At 45.1% G+C, this 21,597-nt stretch overlaps 1 long non-coding RNA gene across 3 annotated transcripts in view; it reads left to right on the forward strand.

Annotated features, from left to right (window-relative positions):
* Positions 1-8,822: 8,822 nt before the first annotated feature.
* LOC130281798 (uncharacterized) overlaps positions 8,823-21,597 on the forward strand; it is a 35,128-nt gene continuing 22,353 nt past the window's right edge. Inside the window, exons 1-2 of one of the 3 annotated variants that reach the window (XR_008846113.1) lie at positions 8,823-8,949; positions 10,443-10,617. This is a non-coding gene — a long non-coding RNA (uncharacterized LOC130281798). Of the gene's footprint in view, positions 9,012-9,185; positions 9,453-10,442; positions 10,618-21,597 lie in introns of those variants that run through there. The other 2 variants (XR_008846111.1, XR_008846112.1) reach the window with 2 other exon arrangements.

The raw sequence follows: 21,597 nt of genomic DNA on the forward strand, positions 1-21,597 counted from the left end.
TATGCCCCAGGCACTCGACACCTCCTTCCTGTAAGGTTATCCTGTGGGACTTATTGTGCGAGTCTCGCAATAGCTAGAGGCAGAAAGAACTTGCCCCCTGCCTCTAGTGACAGGTCTAGCTATTACAATGCTCTTGCAAGGAATCTGGATGAGAATCTGACTCAGCATGTGGACAATCTACAAAGAACTATCGTTTGAAGGCGTGACTTCAGGAAAATGGCATGGTGGGTCCGGGGCATAGCAGACCCCAGGCCACACCTCTCTGACACTCAAGGGCAATGTAAAAATATATTTTTGTTGTAGCAATAAAACTATCAAACACAAATACAAAGGTATGCCATTTAAGTGGACGCTAACCCCTGTGTCAGCAGTTTAACATGTGTTAACAAAGTGACAGATGCACATTAAATGAGCACACTGTCAGATTCAATAAGTTTTTATATGTTGTACATCTTGGCAAAACATTAACCTTTCTAATATACTTCATAAATAAGTGTTATCTCCTTTTTATGGAAATCATGGCTTATTAAAAAGACCACTAGGGGTCCCCATACCATCAAGAACATGGTCCTGTCTGGCTGCAGAATTACCTTTGTCCCAGCTGAAGCACAGGCAGGGACAAAGTTCAGTAAGTGAGGGCGGGACTAGCACTTCTCTGTGCTCACTCCTGTCCTGTCTATCAGACTGCAGGGAGCACTTGCTTGTAGCAAACACAGAGGCTCAGTGCAGATCTGAGCTTCATTAGAGGTTAACCTGTATCGTTTTCCAGCTGCTCACCACTGAAAGTATATATATATATATATATATATATATATATATACTATTACAAAAAAAATACACAGATATATGCATAAGAGATGGACATTATTCATTTAACTAAACCTATAAATAGAGTGTGAAAGCTGTATTTTTGCTATTACACACTATCCCCTAGCCACAGTGTGCAAAGACTCACCACTCACTATAAAATGCAGGCACGCCCTGTTAATCATCCGGTCGTAATTCCCCATTTGACTCTCTGCTAACATCTGTCTGCAGCATTTTTGGCCCAGGAAAAGCCATACAGCCAGTATAGCATTTTATGGGGAGTTCCCCAGAGACAAGGATGCTGTTCAGAGCAAGTGTCCTCCATCTCTAGATTCAAATTGTCATCCGCAGCTGCAGTTAGTGGCTGCCATCTTCTCTAACAGCAGGAGGTAGCCTCTGCGAGCCATTAGCTCATATACTATATGTGTGAGTATTTATTCACTTGATACCATTTAATGTGTTTATCAAATAACATTTGTCCCTTATTTCATAGTTTTCTTTCTACTTAGGAACAGATGTTTGATCTCTTTTTGATATATTATGGACTACTAATGGGATTGGGAAGGGATTTCATGTTCCCTCTTTTGAGAAATCTAAGCGTGTTATTCTTGCCTGCGGTTTTCAAGTTTAATTTGGGCCTTGTTTTCGGCAAACTGAAAAAAATGCAAACGCTTTGAATAAAAGAAACCTTTGTTTACCTGCTGCCTACATCTTTTGCTGAGTATGCCTATGTGTTTTCTTTAGTTACCCAGATACTGTATAAATAAAAAAGCAATTCTTTGAATTGATTTTCACACTGTAAAAAAAAAAAAAAAGTAAAAACCATGCCCTGGAGTAAAACTTGCATTAAGCAAACCTGAGGACAAATGTGTACAGTGTTTTATGTGTCTGGTAAATGTTTTATACAATATATGCTCAGTGTACAGCAGCTAAAAATCTAAGTAGATGCTACAGGACACCTTGCTTGGGTAACACTTCATTGGTGACCTCCTAGGACAGGCTAAAATAAGACAAGCAATTCTTTTCGTTTAAAGCTTCACAGGCGCTGTGATTGTAATAATGACCCTTGTGTCTGCCTTCTCCTTGCAACAAATTACCTACTGAAACTCCAACCTCACTTGCCGTCGATAAAAAGCTGACCTGGTACAAGCCGATGAGGCTTTCTTATTCCCATTAATATCGAATGCTGTCCTAGCACTAGAAAACTGTGCAATAAAAAAATCAGTAAAAGGCTTACTACTTAAGATTCTATATCCAACACAACTGTAATATATATTATAATAAGGAGAAAAAATATATACTGTATCAATTGCTATCTATCTATCTATCTATCATCTATCCCCTATCTATCTATCTATCTATCTATCTCATGTCTATCTATCTCATATCTATCTATCTCATATCTATCTCATATCTATCAATCCAACTCATATCTATCTATCATCTATCCCCTATCTATCTATCTATCTATCTATCTATCATCTATCCCCTATCTATCTATCTATCTATCTATCTAAAGTCCAAAAGAACAGCACATCCACGCAAGTAGTCCTAGAATAAGGTGCACGCCATCATAGGGTTCCTGGTCAGGGAATCCATCATCAATCCAATGGAAGGGATCGCAGCACTCAAAAATATCAATAAAGTGCAGTGTTTATTGCATCCTCAGAAAACAAAAAGGTGCAACGTTTCTGCGGCCTCACGCCGCCTTTCTCAACCATGCTTGAATAAGGCGGCGTGAGGCCGCAGAAACGTTGCACCTTTTTGTTTGCTGAGGATGCAATAAACACTGCACTTTATTGATATTTTTGTGTGCTGCGATCCCTTCCATTGGATATCTATCTATCCATCTCATATCTATCTCTATCTCATATCTATCTATCTTATATCTATCTATCTTATATTTATCTATCTATCTCATATCTATCTATCTTATATCTATCTATCTTATATTTATCTATCCATCTCATATCTATCTATCTTATATCTATCTATCTATCTTATATTTATCTATCCATCTCATATCTACAGGAGAATTAGAGCAGCACGTCCCACAATGTTGTGATAGCGGTGCAAGCAGCGAGTGGAGCCCCGGTCAAGGCAATTCAGACATCAAGGAAGGATGCCGCAGCACACGGAAGGTTCAAAAGTGTAAACAGTGGTTTATTCCATGATAATACAAGTTAGCAACGTTTCTGCTGCCAGTGCAGCCTTTGTCAAGCCTTTGGAACTTGACAAAGGCTGCACTGGCAGCAGAAACGTTGCTAACTTGTATTATCATGGAATAAACCACTGTTTACACTTTTGAACCTTCCGTGTGCTGCGGCATCCTTCCTTGACATCTCATATCTATCTATCTTATATCTATCTATCTTATATTTATCTATCTATCTCATATCTATCTATCTTATATCTATCTATCTTATATTTATCTATCTCATATCTATCTATCTATCTATCTATCCATCTCATAACTGTCACGATGCCGGCTGGCAGGTAGTGGATCCTCTGTGCCAGAGAGGGATTGGCGTGGACCGTGCTAGTGGACCGGTTCTAAGCCACTACTGGTTTTCACCAGAGCCCGCCGCAAAGCGGGATGGTCTTGCTGCGGCGGTAGTGACCAGGTCGTATCCACTAGCAACGGCTCACCTCTCTGGCTGCTGAAGATAGGCGCGGTACAAGGGAGTAGGCAAAAGCAAGGTCGGACGTAGCAGAAGGTCGGGGCAGGCAGCAAGGATCGTAGTCAGGGGCAACGGCAGAAGGTCTGGAAACACAGGCAAGGAACACACAAGGAACGCTTTCACTGGCACTAAGGCAACAAGATCCGGCAAGGGAGTGCAGGGGAAGTGAGGTGATATAGGGAAGTGCACAGGTGAACACACTAATTGGAACCACTGCGCCAATCAGCGGCGCAGTGGCCCTTTAAATCGCAGAGACCCGGCGCGCGCGCGCCCTAGGGAGCGGGGCCGCGCGCGCCGGGACAGAACAGACGGAGAGCGAGTCAGGTAGGGGAGCCGGGGTGCGCATCGCGAGCGGGCGCTACCCGCATCGCGAATCGCATCCCGGCTGGCAGCGGAATCGCAGCGCCCCGGGTCAGAGGACGTGACCGGAGCGCTGCCGCGGGGAGAGTGAAGCGAGCGCTCCGGGGAGGAGCGGGGACCCGGAGCGCTCGGCGTAACAATAGCTATCTATCTTTCTATTTTATATATAGCTTTCTTCTCTTTTTTTAGACATGGCAACAGGGAAATGTCACATCACTATTTCCATTTGGTCAGGAGATTTTGTTCATAAATTTTTTCCCTTCTATACATAATTTTCTGCCTGGCAATAAAATAGATGTTCATATCTATGTGGGTCTCTCTATATTCCTAGTATATGTAGGGTGTGTGTTGTGGGACACTAAAAATGCTCTGTTTAATTTTCTCCAGTTTGGCCTCTGTTGGCTCAGATGTCAACCCTTTGGACTGTTGTCCGAATCACTGTGGCCACTGACCTTATTAACCTGTGCCCTGTGTGTTGCTTTAAATGGGCACTGTCACTTTAAAATACTTTTGACATGTAGAGACATGACTGATAACCATGACTGATAACTAGAACTAGCTGGGAAAAGAGTGCGCGGTCAGCTGCATTTTTCTTCGCGCTCATTCTAACAATTGGTCGTGGTCTGAACACTCAGACCACCACCAATCAAAACTTTTGACACGTCTCCAGGATATGACATATTTTTTTTTTAAAGCAACAGAGTGATGGTGGGTTGGGGATTGCTGTGTCTTTGCTGCATTGGACATATCTGCAGGTTACGAAACAATTCTTCTTCTCTATACTGCTTCTGTATATTGCTCATTTTTCAGTTATACATCAGAATCTAAGATGGCTGATGCTGTCAGTAAGTTTCTCTATACGTCTGTTCCGGCAATTAGCTAGCATCTTTTTTTGTTTCCATGGATACCATTTAGACATTTTTAGATTGACTCTGTGCTTTATTGCACCTCCATTCTGTTTATCTATGTGCACAATATCTCTGAGCATGCAGAATAATGCCACCCCCACCCTCCTGAGAGACACAAGCCATGTGGTGTCTGCTCTGCACTGATAAGTCATGCTCACTTTAGTGCTGAGAACTGGGTGGGGGGGGGGTGCCGCCTTAGTCAATCAGACACTGAATCTCTCTCTGCTGATCAGAGAATGAGGGTGGGGGCTGCTCTCAGAGAGTTGCTCTCAGACGGCTTGCAGAGCAGAGCTGCAATGATTGCTGGGAGATGCAGGCAAGGGAAGGGAAGGATGGCAAACAATATCAAGCAGCCAGCAAAGACAACAGGGGCCACAGGAGCCATGCATTTCAGGCAGGATGGCTTATCGGGAACATATCCAATTAGTGAGTGGGCCTTGGAACTTGACTCCGGTTGTTTAATTTTGGGACCGTATCTAGTTTCGTTGCTGGACTGAAAACTGAGGTCTGCCACGATTTTTAGTCCGGCAAGAAAACTGATATGGTTCAAATATGAGCCGTTCGGAGTCAGCATGATCCGGCTGTTATATTGCAAAAATGGTGTGTGAATGCACCCTAACATGTACGTGCCTTTATATATATATTTATGTTTCTTTGGGTAGATACAGTGCAGTATATTGTCTTGTCCATGCCACTTCCTTAGCACAAAAGTGCTGAACATAGTTGACTGACATTTTGAAAATGTCCTTTCCATTTAAAGAGGGCCTATGGGGATTGAACTACTGTTGAGAGTCTCCGGAGTCTAATCATTCGCTGTAAAAGTTATCAAGATGGTGATAAATAGTTTCCAAGGAGATTCAGTGGCCGCTAAAGAAAAGAATGTTTGCTACAGTATAAAAATGAATTCTATCCAAGAGGAAAATTATTTATCTGCTATTTGCTTTGCTGTTTACAGCTGGGTCAACATTGTTCTGAAACTTTTCATTTCTTTTTGACAAGTGGGTTGCTTTCTTGTTGTTTTAATGACAAGTACTCTTCTTTCTTTTTTTTTATTTTTATTTTTATTTTGTTATAGCTAGTCTCTTGTCCTCTTTCATACTTCATGGGAAATCGATAAGGAAGGTTTTCTTCCAGAAGATCATATGGAGCTCATTGTATTCCGCTCTGTAAACCTACATGTTCTGTGTGTAAAAACAAGTAGACTATGAGCTTTGTGATAATGACATAAATCACTGGAAAGTAGTAATGAAAATGCCTTTTTTTATATTTTGGAAAATATCCTGGCATGTTAAACAGAACAGTTCTTTATGTAGGAATAAATCCAGTATGCAATATGGACAAAATTATGATTTGTTTTTTATGCTTTATACTGTATAACAGTGCTCTCCAAACTGTGGACCTCCAGCTGTTACAAAACTACCACTCCCAGCATGCACCAACAGCCGACAGCTGTACGGGCAAGCTGGAAGTTGTATTTTTTGCAACAGCTGGAGGTCCTCGGTTTGGAGACCTGGGCTGTACAGTCTTGGATGAGCCCTGATGCAGTCTAGCAAAATATAGCATTTTAGCATCCAAGTTAAAGGGAGTTATCAAGAAATAGAAGATCAGAGATAATTTCTTTCAAAAACCGCTCCCTGTCTGTCTCTAGGTTGGGTTTGGTTCGGCAGTTCACTTCCATTGGAGTGAATGGAGCCAAGTTGTAATACCATACACAACCTGGAGACAGACGTGGAGCTGTTTTTGAAAGAAATTAGATCTGTTTTTCTATTCCTGGGTAAACCCTTTAATTGTGCAAGATAGAAGAGTGTCCTTCACCATTCACTACTTTAAACAGTTATTCCAGCTCATTAAAATGTATTCCCTCCAATCTACAGGATAGGGGATAAGTGTTTAATTGAAGGGGGAGCTCCAACTTCTTGGACCCCTTGTGATCCCAAGAATGGGGACGGGCTCTCCGTCAAGTGCTCCATTAATTGTCTATGATAGAGTATAAGCTTTAAGTGGCTGTAATACCCCTTTACATCTATGGCGTATTTGTTTTCTTATGGTTATGTTGGTGCAGTACTTTTGCAGTTGCAAACTACTGTACTATTTGTATCTATTCACTTCTACATAAAAAAGTCCTATAAAGTTAGTGGTGCTATAAGCAAATATCGACACCATTGCCACAACATTAGACATATCCATCAGAGCCTGGGATTACAGATCCTTATTGTACATCTCTGATGTTCACGTTGGGTGGTATATAGTAAGGCTGGTATATAACCCCTTCCAGCAGGGCCGCTATCAGGGGGGTACAGGTAGTACCCCCCCCCCGACCCTGCTCACTGCCCGCAGGAAGTAGACCCCGCCCGGCCGAGTTAAGGGCCCGCCGCCGCTACTGAGGATCCGGGACACTCATCCCAGATCCCCAGCAGACAGCGCTTCCTTCTCCTATATGTGCGATACATGTACATACAGGAGAAGGCGTCCCCTCTGTCTGAGCCGCATCTGCCGCTTACACAGAGGAGACATGACCTCCGCCCCTACGCAGCACGCAGTACAGGCACCCATGATGTCACTGTGGAGGGGAGAAGACACAGGCCCCTGCTGCTGAAGAGATCGCTGCGTGGGACATCAGGTGAGCATCATTTTTTTTTTAACTCTGCATATACCTATAGGGAAAGGGGAGGAAAGGGGAATAACTCTGCCTATACCTATAGGGAAAAGGGGGGAGGGGGATAACTCTGCCTATACCTCTAGGGAAAAAGGGGGGGGGTAACTCTGCCTATAGCTATAGGAAAAGGGGGTAACTCTGCCTATACCTATAGGGAAAGGGGAGGCAAGGGGGGTAACTCTGCCTATACCTATAGGGAAAGGGGAGGAAAGGGGAGGAACTCTGCCTATCATCATCCCCTTGTCATCATCACCACATGTCGATGGCTGCCCGGGCTTGCTGGGAGTTGTAGTTTTGAAATATCTGGAGGTCCGCAGGTTGAAGACCATGATGATGACATGTGGTGATGATGACAAGGGGATGATGAAGGGGGGTGTGTGGGATTATGACAAGGGGATGATGAAGGGGGGGGATTATGGCAAGGGGATGATGAAGGGGGTGTGTGTGGAATGATGACAAGGGGATGATGACAAGGGGATGATGAAGGGGGGTGGGGATGATGACAAGGGGATGATGAAGGGGGGGTGTGGGATGATGACAAGGGGATGATGACAGGCGGTGAAGATGAAGGGGGGATGATGACAGGCAGTGATGATGAAGGGGGGATGATGACAGGGTGATGATGATGAGGGTCTGGATGATGACAGGGGGGGATGATGTATTTCCCACCCTAGGCTTATACTCGAGTCAATAGCTTTTCCTGGGATTTTGGGGTGAAATTAGGGGCCTCGGCTTATATTGGGGTCGGCTTATACTCGAGTATATACAGTACTTATACGGCTGTAAAAAATATGTCCTTTTTACATATTGTGTGTACAGACAACTACTTTCCTATACATAAATGCATAAACATATACATAAAGCACATTAATATTAAAAATAATGACGCAATTCTTTTTGTGATTTTGTGGATACATTTTTTTTTTATTAAATATGGCTGAAATACACCGTGAACATAGCCTGTATAGCATGCATATATAATATAATCTATATATTTTTTCCGTTATGTACTCTATTATACCCAACTATGATTAACATCTGGTCTCTCATGTTGGTGGCTCCGCCTCCTCATAGCCACACCCTTGACCAAAATGGGCTGCTTATTCTAAAATGCCTGGGTCTGTTTTTGGTCCCAGTCTGGCCCTGCTTAACAGTAATAGGTTAAATAAAAACAACAACAACATAATGGATTCTATCAGATTAAAGTAAAGGAACCAATGTGACTGTTGTCTGGTAACAAGCAGCAAGAGAAGAGCAGTCAATGACCAGTCAGTTCATGTGCTGCACAATTTCTGCTATTGCCCACCTTCCTGAAGTCCCAGCAATATTCCATGATGAATTGTCTTGCACTGTGCACATACCATTATTAGTGTCCAGCCCCATATATTCATCTCTTCTGTCCTGTCCCTGCATGCTGCCCCTGTGTTCCTCTTTGATAAGCAGCAAGATACGCAGGGACCAATAACTTCAGCGGCCGGGCTCTCTCAGCAACTGTCCCAGCATGCACTAGTTTGTTAAACTGACGACGTCCTGGCAGGTGGGTCTGATGTCTGCATGTATCTCTTTATTAATGTGGCGGTGGCCAGGTGGGAGTTGCAGGTACCCAGAAGCTTGTACCAGTCTCTTAAAGTAGTAGCAGCCTGGTGGGGGAGATAACTTCATTATCGGTCCCCCAGCATGAATTCCTGGGGGTATCCATCCCCCCCCCCCGGTTCCTACGCCCCTGCCAGGGAAGGTGGTTTGTTTTACGCCATGGAATGATGCCACCCTCAATAACGTTTTTTTTTTTTAAAGGGTTACTGGGTTAAAAACCTTACGAATGGCATTGGTATAACAGAAAATTACTAGGCGGCATTTGCCTAAAACCGGCCATACACATTGGATAAAACATTTATAAAAGCTTTTATCAGCAGGATTGCCTGACTCTGTTGTGAGTGTCTACCGAACCTCTCCCATGAAAGAGCCCGTTGTTTCTGCTGTCCCAGAGGTCTTTGGCTACTGCTTATTCCCCATTGCCTACTGAAACAAACATGGAGTTAGGTGAGATACTTGTAGGCAGAATGACCATTTAGCCAACAGCTATTCCACACATTACAGCTTTTTTTATCTGTTTTCCCAGAGAAGTGATACAAAAGCTGAATGTGGCTCTACAGTATGTGTCCGGCACACGGCCCATGGGCCACATCTGGGCCCCACTTCATTTTTTTAATGACTTGCTGCCTGTTTCCTGTACTTGCCCGGCCCCCTCCACAAAGCGCTACCTGCGTCCACTACTTCCGCTTGAGGCAGAAGAAGTAAAGGCACTGTGGATGTAGGACTGTAGCCATTCAGACCTCGCAGGGATGTGTCTTTTTGACCAGTAGTGGTATGTGGGGGGCCCAACTACTATATAGGAGCAGTGTGGGGTTCTCAACTACTATATAAGAGCAGTGTGGTGTTCTCAACTACTATATAGGAGCAGAATGGGCTTCTCAACTACTATATGGGAGCAGTGTGGGGTTCTCAACTACTATTTGGGGGCTGTCTGGTGAAACTAACTACTGTATGGGGCAGTGTGGTGTTCTCAACTACTATATGGGGCTGTGTGGTGGACCTAACTACTATATGGGGGCAGTGTGAGGGTACTAAATACTATATGAGTGCAGTGTGGGGGTCTTAACTACTATATTGGGGCTGTATGGGGGTACTAATAACTATTTGGGTGCAGTGTGGTGGTCCTAACTACTATATGGGGGGAGTGCGGGAGGCACACTACTATATGGTGGCAGTATAGAGGCCTAACTACTATATGTTAGCACAGAGGGGACCTAAGTACTATATTGGGGAAGTGTGGGGGACCTAACTACTATATAGGGGCATAAGGGAACACAAGACCTGCAGCCCTTTGAAGACAACTGTAAGGCTCATGTGGTCCTTGGTGAAAATGAGTTTGACACCTCTCCTCTACAGGGCTAAAAGTCTGTTTTTAGTTATCTTTTTAACTAAATATCATATGGAAAGCCAAACATTTCTGATATGAGATCTCTTCAGTTACCTAAGGGCGCCTGAAGAAACGCCCACTGGCATGAAACGGCACCGTCGTGCTCCGGTGAACGTCCCTGCCTGCGGAACATCCTGCTCTGCTCCTTCCACACGGGGATCATGTTTGGGACTACTACGTCTGTACGATGATGTACTCTGAATAAACAGAAGTCCATTTGAACAGGTGAGTGCACAGGCGTTTTTCTTCTCTCTACGTGTAGTTACCTAAAAGCAGTAGGTTACTGGTTGAACAACCACTAAATGGTCATCTGGTGAACTGTTGTTTTGCCACCAGTGCAATCATACACAGTCCATATTAGTTGTTACAGTCCATTCAAACTTACTGTACAGTTCACTTGGTGCCCACTAATCGGGGGTAGATGAAGACTTCCAAATATAAGAAAAAGTCCATTTTCATTAGAAATATGTCAATGAGCAGATCAGAGATCTGTAACCATGACAAGCTGGCTTCCTCTACATCTAGAGGAATGAAGGTTTTACCATAAGTTATAGAAGAGGATTCTTCTTAACCCCTTAAGGACCCAGCCCATTTATACCATAACCCCTTAAGGACGCAGGACGTAAATGTACGTCCTGGTGTGGTGGTACTTAACACACCAGGACGTACATTTACGTCCTGTGCATAACCGCGGGCATCGGAACGATGCCCGTGTCATGCGCGGCTGATCCCGGCTGCTGATCACAGCCAGGGACCCGCCGTCAATGGCCGACGCCCGCGATCTAGCGGGCGTCCGCCATTAACCCCTCAGGTGCCGGGATCAATACAGATCCCCGCATCTGCGGCAGTGCGCGATTTCAATGAATGATCGGATCGCCCGCAGCCCTGCTGCGGGGATCCGATCATTCACATGGCCGCACGGAGGTCCCCTCACCTTCCGGCTCCCGGCGTCTTCTGCTCTGGTCTGAGATTGAGCAGACCAGAACAGAAGATGACCGATAACACTGACCTGTTCTATGTCCTATACATAGAACAGATCAGTATTAGCAATCATGGTATTGCTATGAATAGTCCCATATGGGGACTATTCAAGTGTAAAAAAAAAATGTAAAAAAATTTAAAAGTTAAAGTAAAAAAATAGTGAAAAATCCCCTCCCCCAATAAAAAAGTTAAACGTCTGTTTTTTCCTATTTTACCCCCAAAAAGCGTAAAAAATTAATTTAATAGACATATTTGGTATTGCCGCGTGCGTAAATGTCCGAACTATTAAAATAAAATGTTAATGATCCCGTACGGTGAACGGCGTGAACATAAAAAAAAAAAAATTCCAAAATTGCTACTTTTTTAATACGTTTTATAAAAAAAAATTATAAAAAATGTATTAAAAGTTTTTTATGTGCAAATATGGTATCAAAAAAAAGTACAGATCATGGCGCAAAAAATGAGCCCTCATACCGCCGCTTATACGGAAAAATAAAAAAGTTAGAGGTCACCAAAATAAAGGGATTATAAACGTACTAATTTGGTTAAAAAGTTTGGGATTTTTTTTAAGCGCAACAATAATAGAAAAGTATGTCATAATGGGTATCATTTTAATCGTATTGACCCTCAGAATAAAGAACACATGTCATTTTTACCGTAAATTGTACGGCGTGAAAACGAAACCTTCCAAAATTAGCAAAATTGCGTTTTTCTTTTTAATTTCCCCACAAAAATTGTGTTTTTTGGCAACACCAGCATGTCAGTGTAAATGTTTTTATTTTTTTTTACACTAACAGGCTGGTGTAGCCCCCAACTTTTCCTTTTCATAATGGGTAAAAGGAGAAAAAGCCCCCCAAAATTTGTAGTGCAACTTTTTTTACCCAAATATCCTTGGTAAAATGAGGGTGCGTGTTATAGGCCGGTGCGTGGTATACCCCAGTAAATACAGCATATTTTATTGTTTTCTGTGTAAAGTCCAATACAAAGAAAATATGTAGAAAAGAATTATGCACTATTTTTCTTTTTCTTTGTTTTTTTTATATAGCGCTGTTAAAAGAAAGCAAGAATTAGTCAGTACAATGCTTTTCTAACATACATATTATTACAACAGTTCTTTGGGTCAGCTGATTGACAGCCCTTCTTTAGTTACACAATATACCTGTATCTTGGCCCCCATAGACATCACATGGTAACAGTACCTACTGCGTCCATCGGTTTCATGGCCGTCCTGTGGGGGCATCACACGACCACTTTCACCCCCTTTTCTTATGTTTATAATTAAAAGTTCAGTAAAAAAACGTTTGTGGAAGGAAAAAAAATTAAAATAAAATAAAACTCAACCTGTGTCAGGCACTATGGAATAACAGCACGTGCCTCATTGGTCTGTGTAGATTACTGAGGTCTGGTACGTTCCTATATTTGCAAATAGCTATAAAAATGTGCAGTTTAAACAAGGTAATAGGTAATTTCCCATTGGCCTCCTGAAATGCTGCTATGAAGGAAGGTTTGGGTTACACCTGGAATCAATCACCTCCAAACTGAGATGAGGAAATGTAAATGGAGACGTGAATGGCCCTGTTTATTATATTTATACTGTAAAATATATTGTAATCTGCAGTGCAGATTTTGGATCAACATATTATATCAAAACTCAAGAGTATCAAAGAAAAGGGATAACAAGACCAGGGAACAGGGGTGTAGGAACCCTCACAAATCTGGGGGATAGCATTTTAACTAGTTGTGGCTTTGCAAGGGAGGAGCCACAAAGGACCAGAGAGGGTGGAACCATTCAATGTTACATGACGCTACAAAATATAGCTTCAGGCTCCTCAGCACAGGTACCTTCAGGGAGCAGTGAATTCAGGAGACAGGGATCTGTCAGGATTGTGGTAGGTCAGGATCTGTCAGGACTGTGGGAGGTCAGGATCTGTCAGGACTGTGGGAGGTCAGGATCTGTCAGGACTGTGGGAGGTCAGGATCTGTCAGGACTGTGGGAGGTCAGGATCTGTCAGAATTGTGGGAGGTCACGATCTGTCAGGACTGTGGGAGGTCAGGATCTGTCAGGATTGTGGGAGGTCAGGATCTGTCAGAACTGTGGGAGGTCAGGATCTGTCAGGATTGTGGGAGGTCAGGATCTGTCAGGACTGTGGGTGGTCAGGATCTGTCAGGATTGTGGGAGGTCAGGATCTGTCAGGACTGTGGGAGGTCAGGATCTGTCAGGATTGTGGGAGGTCAGGATCTGTCAGGACTGTGGGAGGTCAGGATCTGTCAGGACTGTGGGAGGTCAGGATCTGTCAGGACTGTGGGAGGTAGGCTGTGTGTGTGGTCAGGGCGGGGAGTTTTCTGCAGCCTGTGTAAACACAAAAACACCTTAACGTCACAGGGTGTACATGTATGCCTTGATCGCAGTACGAGTGTATGAAGTGCACTTACTTGCTGAGCGCGCTACATTCCTGGTAAGTATTGACTGCAATTATCAGCAATCACGCCCCTCCCCTAATAAAAGTGTAAATCACCCCCTTTACCCAATAAAGTAATGTGGTGTCACTGCGTGTGGAAATGTCCAAACTATTAAAATATAACGTTAATGAAACCGCATGGTCAGTGGTGTAAACATTAAAAAGAAAATCCTGAATTTCTGATTTTTGGTCACTTCAAGAAAAAAATTAATAAAAAGGATAAAAAAGTTCCATCAAAACAAAACTGGTACCGACAAAAACTACAGATTATGGCACAAAATATGAGCCCCCATACAGCCCTATATAGGGAAAAAAAAGGGTTATAGGGTCAGAAAAGGAAAATTTTAAGCATACTAATTTTCAAACAAAAAGCTTTAATTTTATAAAAGTAGTAAGATAAAACAAAACCTATATAAATTGGGTATCATTGTATGGACCTACAGAATAAAGATAGTATTGTCTGTGGTAGAAGTGCTGACGTACGTTACATTTATGAAATGGCACACAGCATATGATCAATTTGTCTGAGCCATACACAGCGAGGAGAAATTATCTCAGCACAGACAATTTTACACTGCAAGAAAAAGTGGCTGTGTTCTGTGTGTGGCTGCATGCTGACCCTCTATAACTTTATTATTTTTCCATATACAGGGCTGTATGAGGGCACATTTTTTGTGCCATGATCTGTAGTTTTAACATGTTTTATATTTTATTTATTTATTTATATTTTTTCTTCTGTGAAATGTGAAAAGAGATTAAATTATTTTTTGGGAGAGGGGCCTATTCACATTCATTTAAAATCAGGGTGTGCTGGGAGTTGTAGTTGTGTACCATATAGAGAGGCACATTAGGGCTGCAAGCCCAACCTTTGACTCTCCAAATGTTGCAAAACTACAACTCCAAACATGTCCTAACTGTCAGGGCATGCTGGTAGTTGTAGTTTTGTACCCTATAGAGAGACCTGTTAAGGCAGTGTGTCCTTATGGGTTCTGGGGACTATGTTTAGGAAAAGGAAAAGGATCTGGTCTCGCATCTATGTTTGGGGGAAGAGTGTGGTCTGGGGTCTGAACCCAGCCAAACTGTCATGAGAGGGCAGCATGTTATATGTGTATGGTGGCTTGGGGGAGGGGGGTGAGCTGCAGATGGGTAGCAGAGCTTGGTGACGGTACCTTCGGCTTCCCTGTACACGGCGGCTCTTTGTACACACTCCCGGCTGATGGCTCGGAGGAGGAGAAGCCCTGTCTTGCTCCAGTGGGCTCAGGCCGCCCCTCTGCTCTATGGGAATGCAGAGGCCAGCCTGGCTGCTTGTTATTCGGCTGCTGTACCTGATTAACAAGTGGCCTGACCTGCTGTGCAGGACCATAGCGCTTAGCGACACCCTCTGTATATTCCTGCCAATGCCCAGGGCCGGACTGGGTGTGAAAACCAGCCCTGGAAAAAATTACATACCAGCCCCATTAGTGTCATTATACCAGCACGTCGTCATTTTCTTGTTCATAGAAGGTAAACCAGGGGTAGACATCCTGTTGCCACTCCAGATGTTGTGGACTACACCTCCCATGATGCTTTGCAAGCCTTATTGGAGATGTAGTCCAAAACATCTGGAAAGTCGAAGGTTACCTACCCCTGCTCTAAACCAAAAATATATCATATTGCAATATATAATACCATCACCCCAGGGGCGGACACAGACAACAGAGGGCCCCTGTGCAAAGAATGTGCCTGGGCCCCCCCCCCCAAAAAAAAAAAGTAATATGCCATAAAATTGCACTGCAACTCACATTAATTTGCATTAGATAAGCAGCAGTTCCCCCACATTAGGTAGCATAGATTCCCCACATTAGGTAGCATAGTTTCCCCACATTAGGTAGCATAGTTTCCCCACATTATGTAGCATATATTCCCCACATTAGGTAGCATTGCATAGTTTGCATAGTTTCCCCACATTAGGTAACGTAGCATAATTTCCCCACATTAGGTAGCGTAGCATATATTCCCCACATTAGGTAGCGCAGCATATATTCCCCACATTAGGTAGCGTAGCATAGATTCCCTACATTAGGTAGCGTAGCCCCACATTAGGTAGCGTAGCATAGCATATATTCCCCACATTAGGTAGCATGGCATAGATTCCCCACATTAGGTAGCGTAGCATATATTCCCCACATTAGGTAGTGTAGCAAAGATTCCCCACATTAGGTAGCATAGCATATATTCCCCACATTAGGTAGCATAGATTCCCCACATTAGGTAGCATAGCATATATTCCCCACATTAGGTAGCATTGCATAATTTCCCCACATTAGGTAGCATAGCATATATTCCCCACATTAGGTAGCATAGATTCCCCACATTAGGTAGCATAGCATAACCCCAACAAACAAACACACACACACTCTCACTCACCCACACACTCTTACCTGGCCTGCACTACTTACATTTGCCCATGGGGACTTCCTGGCAGAGGTGCGTGCTATAAGTGACATCATCGCACGCTCTGCGCTGGACGTCAGCGTCCAGGTGCTTGCGATGACGTCACTCACCGCACGCACCTCAGCCAGGAAGTCCCCATGGGCAGATGTAAGTAGCAGTTTAGTGACTGGGCAAGACTGGTTTCCCTGTCATATGTGCACTGGCAGGGCTGCCATCAGAAATTTCGGGGCCCCTTACACAACTCAAGGCCTGAGACCCCCACCGATCACCTCGGTTGAAGTGGTTCTCCAGCTGTTGGAAAGCTAAAACTCCCATCATGTCTGGAGAGCCTCAGGCAATGGGAGTTGTAGTAATATGCCATAAAATTGCACTGCAACTCACATTAATTTGCATTAGATAAGCAGCAGTTCCCCCACATTAGGTAGCATAGATTCCCCACATTAGGTAGCATAGTTTCCCCACATTATGTAGCATATATTCCCCACATTAGGTAGCATTGCATAGTTTGCATAGTTTCCCCACATTAGGTAACGTAGCATAATTTCCCCACATTAGGTAGCGTAGCATATATTCCCCACATTAGGTAGCGCAGCATATATTCCCCACATTAGGTAGCGTAGCATAGATTCCCTACATTAGGTAGCGTAGCCCCACATTAGGTAGCGTAGCATAGCATATATTCCCCACATTAGGTAGCATGGCATAGATTCCCCACATTAGGTAGCGTAGCATATATTCCCCACATTAGGTAGTGTAGCAAAGATTCCCCACATTAGGTAGCATAGCATATATTCCCCACATTAGGTAGCATAGATTCCCCACATTAGGTAGCATAGCATATATTCCCCACATTAGGTAGCATTGCATAATTTCCCCACATTAGGTAGCATAGCATATATTCCCCACATTAGGTAGCATAGATTCCCCACATTAGGTAGCATAGCATAACCCCAACAAACAAACACACACACACTCTCACTCACCCACACACTCTTACCTGGCCTGCACTACTTACATTTGCCCATGGGGACTTCCTGGCAGAGGTGCGTGCTATAAGTGACATCATCGCACGCTCTGCGCTGGACGTCAGCGTCCAGGTGCTTGCGATGACGTCACTCACCGCACGCACCTCAGCCAGGAAGTCCCCATGGGCAGATGTAAGTAGCAGTTTAGTGACTGGGCAAGACTGGTTTCCCTGTCATATGTGCACTGGCAGGGCTGCCATCAGAAATTTCGGGGCCCCTTACACAACTCAAGGCCTGAGACCCCCACCGATCACCTCGGTTGAAGTGGTTCTCCAGCTGTTGGAAAGCTAAAACTCCCATCATGTCTGGAGAGCCTCAGGCAATGGGAGTTGTAGTTTTGTAACAGCTGAAGAGACACAGTTTTACCCATCATCACTGCAGAACTTACAAGTGACTACAGCTCTGATGGGACAGTCATAAGAACACACAATGATGTCAGTGACCTGAGTGACGTCTTCTTTTCTTCTTCATCTCGTCCAGAGACCAGGTCTTCCCCCAGCTCCATCTTCTCTGCAGAGTCTGACATCCGGACATCATTGGCTCCTCACTGTCTGCAGATCCTCATCCTCTGCATGAAGACAATAATCATTATAACCTTGCCAGAAAGTGTAACCTAAATAAAATACTGCCCCACACTGTACCCTGAATATAATACTGCTATACACTGTACCCACTAAATATAATACTGCCACACACTGTACCCTGAATATAATCCTGCCACACACTGTACCCTGAATATAATACTGCTATACACTGTACCCACTAAATATAATCCTGCCACACACTATACCCACTAAATATAATACCTCTTATCCTCTGTGTCCTCATCACCCCCATAACCCCTGCCAAACCTCTCCTCAACACTACTATAACCACCCCCGCACCTCTCCTCATCACTACTATAACCCCCCCGCACCTCTCCTCATCACTACTATAACCCCCCCCCGCACCTCTCCTCATCACTACTATAACCCCCCCACACACCTCTCCTCATCACTACTATAACCCCCCCACACACCTCTCCTCATCACTACTATAACCCCCCACACACCTCTCCTCATCACTACTATAACCCCCCCACACACCTCTCCTCATCACTACTATAACCCCCGCACCTCTCCTCATCACTATTATAATGCCCCCTGCATCTCTCACCACCCCCATAACACCCCCCTGCACCTCTCCACCCCCATAACCCCCCCTGCACCTCTCATCACCCCATAACACCCCCCCCTCTCATCACCCCCATAACACCCCCTGCATCTCTCATCACTCCCATAACACCCCCTGCATCTCTCATCACTCCCATAACACCCCCTGCATCTCTCATCACTCCCATAACACCCCCCTGCATCTCTCATCACTCCCATAACACCCCCTGCATCTCTCATCACCCCCATAACCCCCCTGCACCTCTCATCACCCCCATAACCTCCCCATGCACCTTTCATCCCCCCATAACACCCCCTGCACCTCTCACCCCCCCCCATAACACCCCCCTGCACCTCTCATTACCCCCATAACACCCCCCTGCACCTCTCATCACCCCCATAACCTCCCCATGCACCTTTCATCCCCCCATAACACCCCCCTGCACCTCTCATCCCCCTATAACACCCCCTGCACTTCTCATTACCCCCATAACCCCCCCCCCCTCTCATCACCCCTATAACACCCCAAGCACCTGTTCCCCTGCACCTCTCATCACCATTGTAGTCTGCAAACAACATAGCCCCCATCCAACCCCCCCCCCCCCGTTCACTTACCCTGCCGGGGTTCGTTGCAGCTGCTGCTCCTGTCACACTCCTGTTCCACTGCACGGGGAGGATCCGTGGGAGGCTGCTGGACTGGAGATCGCGCCGGGACAGGTCAGGTGACTGGAGTAGACGTGCGTGCCTGCGCGGGGCACGTCGACTCCCATCAGCCCCTGGCCTGTCCGGCCCTGCCGTACTTCTTAAGGGGCCCGCGCCCTAGAAAGAGCGGGCCTCATAGTCCTGCGGGCCCCCCGGACTATGAGGCCCGGTCATAGTTCCGACGGGTACCCAGCCAGGAGTCAGTGAGTGACAGTCGCAGTCACTCACTGACTAGCCGGGAAAAAAAAAAGTACAGGGACGTCCGGGCCTCCCTGAAGCTCCGGGCCCCATACAAGTGTATGGGTTTACCCCCTGATGGCGGCCCTGTGCACTGGGTCCGATGGTAGGACCGGCCCAGCGTGTGAGGGCGGGCCCCCTCCCACGCTGGGCCCCTGTGCAGCTGAACCGGCTGCACAGGCGATATGTCCGCCCCTGCATCACCCTAGTCTTTCTCCCTCAACCTATTTACATTTCCTTCCCCACAAATATATATTAAAATATATAATCACCACAGCCCAAGTTGCCTAACTTTAGACTAGTGTTGAGCGGCATAGGCCATATTCGAATTCGCGAATATTCGCGAATATATGGACGAATATTCGTCATATTCGAGAATATTCGCATATTCGCAATGTTCTAGTTTTATTTTCGCATATGCGTATATTCGCATGTGTGAAAATAAACATATGCGAAAATTTGCATATACAAAAATTAACATAAGCGCAAATTCGCATATGCGAAAAGTAGCATATGCATATTTTCGCATATGCGAAAATTCGCACACCAGTCTCACACAGTAGTATTAGAGCCTTCTTACACCACATAAGCTGGAAGCAGAGAGGGATGATCACTGTGATGTGTACTGTGAAAAAAAAAAATTACGAAAAAAAAAAAAAAAATGAATATTCGTAATTACGAATATATAGCGCTATATTCGCGAATATTCGCGAATATGCGATATTCGCGAATAAAATTTGAATTGCGAATATTCGCGAGCAACACTACTTTAGACCCCTACATAATATAATCTAAAAATGCCTCATCTCAAATTCCCATGTCAGATCTTTCCCGTCCTCCACTCTTTCCTGAGCTCTAACACAATGCTGACTCCCCTCCTGAGCTCTAATACAATGCTAACTCCCCTCCTGAGCTCTAATACAATGCTAACTCCCCTCCTGAGCTCTAATACAATGCTAACTCTCTAATCTAATACACTGCAGACCCCCCACTAATACACTGCAGACCCCCTCCCCCTAATATACTGCTGATCCCCTCCCCCTAATACACTGCTGTCCCCCCTCCCCCTAATGCTGACCCCCCTCCTTTCCCATTCCCCCTAATACACTGCTGATCCCCCTCCCATCCCCCTAATACACTGCTGATCCCCCTCCCATCCCCCCATATACAATGCTGATACCTTCTCACCTAATACAATGCTGATCCACCCTCCCCCTAATACAATGCTGATCCCCTCACCCCCTAATACAATGCTGATCCCCCCTCCCCCTAATACAATGCTGATCCCCTCTCCCCCAAATACAATGCTGATCCCCCTCCCCCTAATACAATGCTGATTCCAAATCCCCCTAATACAATTCTGATTTTGCCCATCCCCCTAATACAATACTGTTCACCCCTTCCCCCTAATTCAATGCTGATCACCCCCCCCCCCGGCCCTCCCTAATACACTGCTGTATCCCACCACTAACCCGCTCCACTTAATATAATGCTGTTCCCCCCCCTCCCCCCCCCCCCAGGGCCAGATTAAGGCTGCCTGGAAGACGGAACACTTCATTATGATAGGGCCCCCCGACAGTTCCCCCACATTAGGTGCAGTATAGTTCCCCCACATTAGGTTGTAGTTCCCCCAGATTAGGTGCAGTATAAGTCCCGCACATTAGGCTGGCAGTATAGTTCCCCACATTAGGATGGCAGTATAGTTCCCCACATTAGGTTGGCAGTATAGTTCCCCACATTAGGTTGGCAGTGTAGTCCCCCACATGAGGTTGGCAGTATAGTCCCCCACATTAGGTTGCCAGTACAGTTCCCCCACATTAGGTGTGCAGTACAGTTCCCCCACATTAGGTTCTGTAAAGTTCCCCCACATTAGGTGCAGTATAGTCCCCCACATTAGGCTGGCAGTATAGTTCCCCACATTAGGATGGCAGTATAGTTCCCCACATTAGGTTGGCAGTATAGTTCCCCACATTAGGTTGGCAGTGTAGTCCCCCACATGAGGTTGGCAGTATAGTTCCCCACATTAGGTTGGCAGTATAGTTCCCCACATTAGGTTGGCAGTGTAGTCCCCCACATTAGGTTGGCAGTATAGTCCCCCACAATAGGTTGTAGTACAGTCCCCCCATTAGGTGCAGTATAGTTCCCCACATTATGTGCAGTATAGTTCCCCACATTAGGTGCAGTATAGTCCCCCACATTAGGTGCAGGATAGCTCCC

The sequence above is a fragment of the Hyla sarda genome, chromosome 7 (assembly GCF_029499605.1).
Source record: "Hyla sarda isolate aHylSar1 chromosome 7, aHylSar1.hap1, whole genome shotgun sequence".
Lineage (NCBI taxonomy): Eukaryota > Metazoa > Chordata > Amphibia > Anura > Hylidae > Hyla > Hyla sarda.